The sequence below is a fragment of the Camelus dromedarius genome, chromosome 11 (genome assembly GCF_036321535.1).
Source record: "Camelus dromedarius isolate mCamDro1 chromosome 11, mCamDro1.pat, whole genome shotgun sequence".
NCBI lineage: Eukaryota > Metazoa > Chordata > Mammalia > Artiodactyla > Camelidae > Camelus > Camelus dromedarius.
Window position 1 is genome coordinate 8,506,134 of NC_087446.1, and position 7,700 is coordinate 8,513,833.

Below are 7,700 nucleotides of genomic sequence, written 5' to 3' on the forward strand. Positions count from 1 at the left end.
GTGCTAAAGATTATTTAAAGAAGGTATGGTTCTTGCCCTCAAAGAATGTGTACACTAGTTAAGGTAAAAGACTTGTGAAAGAATGAGAGAGCAAATGATTATATAATAATTTGGAGAGTATGGTTCCAAAAAAGGGAGAGGAAAGGTTAAGCTACGGGACAGCCTGTGCAAAAGCATAGAAGCTGGGATTTGGAAACAAAGAGACAAAGGCTAATAAGCAGAAATTATTCACAGTGTGGGGTACTGGGAAATGAGAGCTTTTCAATTTTATTATTTTTGAAGCTCAGAAGCTTCTTCTCTGAATAAACAAGTTAAAGTCATTGTGGAGCAGATTTTCTGTATTCTATAGAATCACTTCAATTTTTTTTTTAGTATGCAAATATAAATGCATACTTTTTCCTGGATAAGGGAAGGTTTTGCTACTTGATAAAAACTGAGCTTCTCCTAGAGATTCAAGCTCTAGAGTGGAAATGGACTAATTTGTATAGGAACCCAGAACATTTTGGTTGGAAAGGAAATAAAACTCCCAAGATTTGTAATTCTGAAAAATTTTCTAGGTTAAGTTGGGTACCTCCCTGACAAGGAGAATTTACCTATTAGTGAGCAGTAGAGTTGGAAACGAGGGCTTAACACAAGGGCCTACAGTTCTGTGGGGAAGGCTGGTTTCAATGTGGCACGTGGTTAAGGCTAGAAGCCTCTCTGGATCTAGACACTTTGATATGCCCTGCTATGGAAAACAATAGCTGAGCATGTGAACTTGAACTAAAAAGTGGCAACCTTGCGGCTCAACTTTGGGACAGCATAGCAGACTGTGCCATGCCCATTGAACTTTTCTAGGCCAGGGTTTGTCAGGGTGACCAAAGCATCAGGCCTTTCCAGTCCTGCTCCTCTACCTGACTGTAGAAATAGCTCTAGCTCCTTATTCCGAGGGGGAGAGAGAGGCTCAAAAAAAAAAAAAAAAAAAAAAAAAAGATGTTATTGGTCAGGCCTCTTGGTTGCAAGCCATAGAAATTCAAACTAGCAAATGCAAGACATGAACTCACTGACTCAAGAGACTGAAAAGTCCAGAAGTAGAGATGACTTTAGCCACTTGGCTGGGGACAGGATCTTCAACAGCATCATCAGGACTTTTCTCCCTGCCTCCATCTCCTGCTCTGCTCATTTCCATGCTGCTGCTGTTCTTTGACAGGCTTTCCCCACATAGTAAGTAGCCAAGATGCTGCTTGTAGCCCTAGGCTTACATCCTACCAAGTTAGAAAACACACCAGAAAAAACATTCCTTTTTCCTCCATACAGTATTCATTCTGTGGAAATATACAAAAAACACCGAATGAAAACAGAGGCTATTTATTTAAAATTTGCTACAGCAAGAGTCAGTGACCTTTATTTGCTTTTGGCAGAGACTGAAAGGCAGGCAGAGGAATGGGAAAGCTTTAAAGAGGGAAAAAAAGAAAGGCTTCAGTTTGCTCTGACTGGAGGTTGCTGGCATGGGGAGCTGGAGGATAAATCTGAAAAAGACGTATACAGTGGATAAAAGAAATAACACGGGCATCAAGGAGATAATTTAGGAAACAGTTATAGTAAATCAATTGTGAGATGATAAAGAATGGGTCTGGGGTGGTAGCAATGAAATGGATAGACATTTCAGTAAAATAGTTAAGATTTGGTGTGAGATTGAATATAAAAAGAGGAAGAGAAGGCAGAGTCATAGGTGACTGTTGACAAAGTTCTCTAACCTATGAGAGGAGATTATGTTTGTATTATGACCACGAATGAAGTATCAAAGATCAGGGATTTTACCTGGGAATATTAGTCTATTAGTTTGCCAGGGCTGCCCTAAGAAAGTACCACAAACTGGGTGGCTTAAACAAGAACAGTTCTGGAGGCTGTAAGTCCAAGATCAAGGTTGGTTCCTTCTGAGGGCTGTGAGGAAGTGGTTTCCTGGTAATCTTTAGTGTTCCTTGACTGATCAGAGTCACCCTGATCTCTGCCTTAATCTTCACATGGCTTTCTCCTTGTGTGCATGTCTTTGTGTCTAAATTCCCCCTTTTTATAAGGATATCAGTCATATTGGATTAGAGGCCCACCCTACTCCATTTAAGACCTCAGCTTAACTAATTATCTCTACAATGACCCTACTTCTAAATAAGGTCACATTCTGAGGAATTGGGGGTTAGGACTTCAACATATAAATTTTAGGGGGGACACAAATAACAGTTAATAAGAACCAAGTTCAGTCAAGGAGTCAAACACAAGATTGCACAAGATACAATCTAAATTCAGTACCTGCTACAATCAGAAACATGGAAGTCAAGATCTGGGGAAACCTACTTATCTATTTAGAAAATGATGAGATTGAAATAGATAATCCCTTCCATCCCTTTCAAACTTTCCTGTTCAACCATTCCTTAAAAAAACAAAGGAAAAACCAGGACAGAAAGTCAGGAGATCAGAACAGGGTGGTCGAGTCAAAAATAGGAAATAGACTAGACTCAGAGAAGGGCTGTCTTTCATGGAGAGGAAAGAGATTGGGACTTTAGACACCAAGTTGCAGCGGGTCAAGTCTCCTTCACCTGACTCAGGCTTGTTGGATATGGTAAATGTTTATCATTTGTTGGTTGCACAGTTTCCATATCTTCATCATAATAAACACCCTAGTTTTCCTTTAAAGAGTCACCTCTCGCCAATTCATGTCATCTATCCTGAGATGTTGGCTACTGATCAACAGTCACAAAGATGAGAGCACAGGTTAGAGGCTACTTTTGCATGCAGTGACAGCAGGGTCGGCAGCAGTGGCATTGACCTGTGGCTGTTCCTGCTGCTAGACTGCATGTTTCTGATTCCTAAACTGCAGAGTTGCTCAGACTCCTGTCCATTCCTAGGGTGATTCTCCAGCCTCCTGCCAACTCAGTGACTCCTAATATCCTTCTGATAAATTTCTCTTTGCTTCAGAAGCCAGATTCTATTACTTGCAATTTAGAATTCCATCCAAGGCACTAACAAGGCGACACCCAAATACTGCTTCAAGGCACTGGAAGAAAGGAAGCCAGGAAGGGCTTGCTTAATATTCAGGTGGATTCATATATTCTTCTATACCAGTCTTCAGTATTTTAAAAGGAAAGTTGTTGAGGAGACTACTAGTAGGGATTTTACTTAGCTGAATATAAGAGGAAAACCTAAAGAAGTAGTTTCTTGAACAAAACTGAGGTTTATCTTTCTCTCATAGACAAAAAATCTGAAGCCAGGCAGTCCAGAGCTGCTATACAGTGGCTCTGCTTTGTCATCGGGACTCCAGGCCTCTGTCTTTCTGCTTGACCATCCTAGCTCTTGGCTTCCATTCTCGAGGTCATTTCATGGCCTAAGATGGTGCCTGGACCTCTAGTCAGAGAAATCAAGTTAGGGGAAGAAAGAGGAAAGGCTGTAGGGCAGAAAAAAAAAAAAAAAAGGTTCTTTTCAGCCGAGTCAGCTTCTATGAAGCAGCCCTCTCACACAACAATTCTGCTTACGTCTTATTGGCCTGAACTCAGTGATATAGCCATATCTATATACAAAGAAGGTAGGGAAATACTGTCTTTTGTTCTAGACAGCAGTATGCCCAGCTAAAATTCAGAATTCTGTAATTAAGGAGGAAGGGGAGAATGGCTGTTAGGTAAGCAACTAGCAATCTCTACTACACAGTCTTCTTTTACTTTCTCAGCAATGACAAATTACTTGAGTGTCTGTTATATACTATGCAGGGCATTTCAGGAGTTTTGTTCTTGTACCAGTAAAGCTGGCTGAGGAGTATATCAATTAGAATCTGCCTTCAGCTGCAAGTAACAGAAAACCCAACTCAAAGTAACCTAAAGAATGAGGAAATATGCCACCTCATATGATAAAAAGTCCAGAAGGTGACCAACTCCATAGTTAGTTAATTCAGCGACTCTGTAATGTCATCAAGGGCTCTCTTTCTTTCTCTCCACTTCCCCATCACCATCGTGCTGATGTTGTCTCTAAAAAGATGACTATAGAAGTTCTACCTTCACATTCCTAACAGGACAACATCTAGAAAAATAACAAGGCAGTTTTTTAGGAGCAAGGAAATGGTTCATTCATACAGCTGCATTCAGTCCATGAGTTGGCTGGAGGGTCTAAAATGGCCTCACCAATATATGTGGAGTCTTGGCGGGGATGGTTGAAAAAGTGAGACTTCTCTCTGTCATCATTCAGTAGTCTAGCCTGAGCTTCTTTACGTGGCAGCTGGCTTCAAAGAGAAGCAAGTGCTTATCAAGCCTCTACTTGCCTCATGCTTGTTAATGTCTTGTTGGCCAAAGCAAGTCACACAAGCCCAGGGTCATTGTGGGAGGGGACTACACAGAGGTTTGAATACCAGGAGGTATGGTTTCTTGGAGGTCATCACTGTAACAGTCTTCTACAGGGTACTGTGTTAGGCCCTTTGGGGTGGGGAGAGTTTATCTTCAAGAGCTTACAGTATGGTCAGGGACATCAGACACAGATTTTTGGAAAGTTACATAGCAACACAGAATTTAAATATTTAAGTAACATTTTTAAGACTATGTAAGTTTGAAGGCAGACCCAGAGAAAGGGGTTTCAACCTGGGAAAGCTAGTTGTATTTTTCCCCAGGAGAATTCATGTGGTGGCAAACGTTCCATGCCTCAGGGTCTAGCCTTCAGCGTCCATTTTTAATATGCATAGTGCCCCAGTACTGGTTAATTTCTAGAGAGATGCCTCAGTCTAAGCACACAAGCTGCCAAGGGGAGTATACCAGGATGCCAGTGACACTGAAGAACAGAATACAATGTCAAGCAGACCAGATGTAAAGATTGACCTGAACAACCAACCCATTACCTCAGTGAGCAAGTTCATGTGAAGCTAAAGATGCTTGATGAACATGGAATCAGAATAAGGCTGCCTGAATTTAAAACTTGAATTATTAATGGGCTTTGATGGCCCATTACATTCATCTTCATTCATTCATATGTGTATTTTAAATGTATTATGAAGTATTTAAGACAAAAAGGTATAAAGATAATACAATCAATGCTTGTGAAATAAAACATTACCAATACAACTGATGCCCCCTGAATACCTGTAGGGTTGACTCTTTCCTCCCCAATAGAATCATTCATTTTCCTGAATTTGTTGTCAAACATTTTATGCATTTCTTTATTTTTACACTACATATACATATATATCCCGGAGTAATAAAGCGTATTGCCTTGCATTCAACCAATATTGAGATGCCAGTTAGGTGCTAAGTACAACAGATACAGTAATGATTAATCAAGACAGTCCCTGAGATGTGGAGTTGCAGGAAAAATCACCCAAATAACCACAAACATGGTTAAGTGCTACAAAGCAAAAGTATAGGCAGCTATAAAAGTACCCACTGAGGGAGCTGCCTTGTCTGGGGTGAACCTGACACGGTCTGGGGCAGATACAAAGGCCTGCCAGGCATCTTGGACATTCACCTTGTTTTGACAGGCACTCTCTACCCTGGGTAGCTCTTAGATGGCTGCGTTGCCAACCTCCTCCACTCCCTTCCCCAAGTAGTTTCACCCCTTCTTGGCAGACAGCAAAAAGCCTGTGCTGAACACCACAGTCCCAGTTCAATTCACAAGTACGCCAGGGGAGTCAGCTCCCTCACTCCCCAATCTGAGAGCTGATCGTTGTAGTGATTCCCATAGGTGGAGGAGGTAGAGCCACGTGCATCTGCTTATACTGACTTATTTACTCTGAGCAGAAGCCATTCTGAGAGGGAAACAACAGACCTGCAGCATCTGCATAAATTGTCAAACATACGTATTTAGAATTACATATGTACACAAAAGCAAAAGTCTCTCTTTTGACTCCACCTGATTTCCAGTCGGTACCAATCTGAACCACCTCCAGATCAGATAGGTAGGGGTGTGTGTGTGTGTGTGTGTGTGTGTTTGGACTTGGTGTCCTTGTTTGGCATAGCCTTCATTGGCGATAACCCTAATGCTAGTTGGTTTTTCTCCAAGTATGTACAAACTATATTTTGCCTTTGTGATCAAAATTATGTAAATACCAGAGCTTTCCTTCTCATTATGTAATATCTTAGAGACACCAGTTGGTGTTTGACCTATCAATGTTTTCACTGTCTTTGTCCTTATGTTCTAATTTTTGGTGCCAGTTTGGTTTTCTTCGCATTATTAAGTTTTATGTATTTCTAAAGTACAATTGACTGTAACATAATTATATACTTTCGGGTCAATTCTCCTTTCCATTCTGTTTCTCAGCAGGATGTTGCAACTTTCCTCTCTGACTCTCCACTCAGCTCCATATCTGATCAACACCCTTTTATCTGTCTGGGGAATACAGAGAATCTATTTAAAAACATGAACCCGCCTCCCTAACTCTTGCTCAGCTACTAAGGAATTTGGTCTCTATTCTGGCGTATACCTCCTCCCTCCCCTCCAGCCTGTGAGGGCTGACTTTTCCTCTTTATGCTTGTCAAAAGCAAACCAAGAATCTCAAACACCTGTTCTTCAAGAAAAAGGAAAGATTTGTTTGTATTCCCCAGCAAAGACAAGGTCCTGCTGCAGCTCAGGAGACTGTCAGGACCTTCCAAGCACCAGCAGTCATAGTCAAACAGCCCTGGCAGGTCTGATCTGTAACTCGTGAGCCAACCCTAGAAGAACTCAGAGACTGGGCCCCAGTAGGTGACACAGCATATGGTCCTTGGCCATAGTGACTCAGTATGTTTGCTTGGCTTAGTTTTATGGCTCCTCCGGAACTGAAAAGCTGCCACTATAATGGCCTTGGTCACTCAGCCTTTGGTAAGTCCAAGCCTGTGATAGTTGTTTTTCTACTGCTTGTAAGGAAGGAGGAGACACTAATGTCAGCTGTATCTGGTCTTAAACTGCTGAAAACTCTAAGATTGGCTGCAACCTTTGTAACAGTAGGCATGAGTGGCGCTGGGAGTTGGGGTGGGTAGGGGTGAGGAGTAACAGGAAATTTGGGGAACCAGGAATGTAAAGAAAATTACATTCCTGTGCTTTACAATCTCCTGAAACATCTCTGAGTTTTCTCTTCAGACTGAGAATCAGTTATCTCCCATGTGGCTATGTGCCCACTGACAGTCTCTGTTCTTATCTGGCATCTTTTTAAAGGGAACTCAGCACTCCATGGTATCTTAATGGCACTTCCATTAAACACCCTCTACTAAGCACTAGTGAGCATTACTGATTTTATTGAACGTAAAATCATTACCTTATTGCTGCCTCCCCCCTCTTTTCCCACGCAAAGCTTTTTGACTTTATCTAGCTTGTGAGATTTTACACTCCCATTCCCAACATTTAACACTGTCTTTAAATTCATTTATATTTCAACAAGCCAAAGAGCCTGCAGCTACTAGGATCCTTTGACTTAGAAGGCTGCTAGGGAACTGTAACAATTTTTTCTGTCACTGAACAATGTTTTCTTATCCAACCCTAATTAGAAAGGTCCATTTGCTGAGGCAGAGGGCAGTGGATGTATCATCCTGTGCTTTCCAAAAGACAAGAGCCAAGCATTTGTGTATGTGACCGTAGTATTTGTCACACCTTGTTAATTATAATCCCCCCTTTCTCATTTAGTCTTTAAGATGCATTAACACTGTTAATCTGAGTCATTCTGTCTCTTTAATTCTGTTTCACTTCAAGTGAGCTGACTGTATAGTCTGAACTCTCTTCTT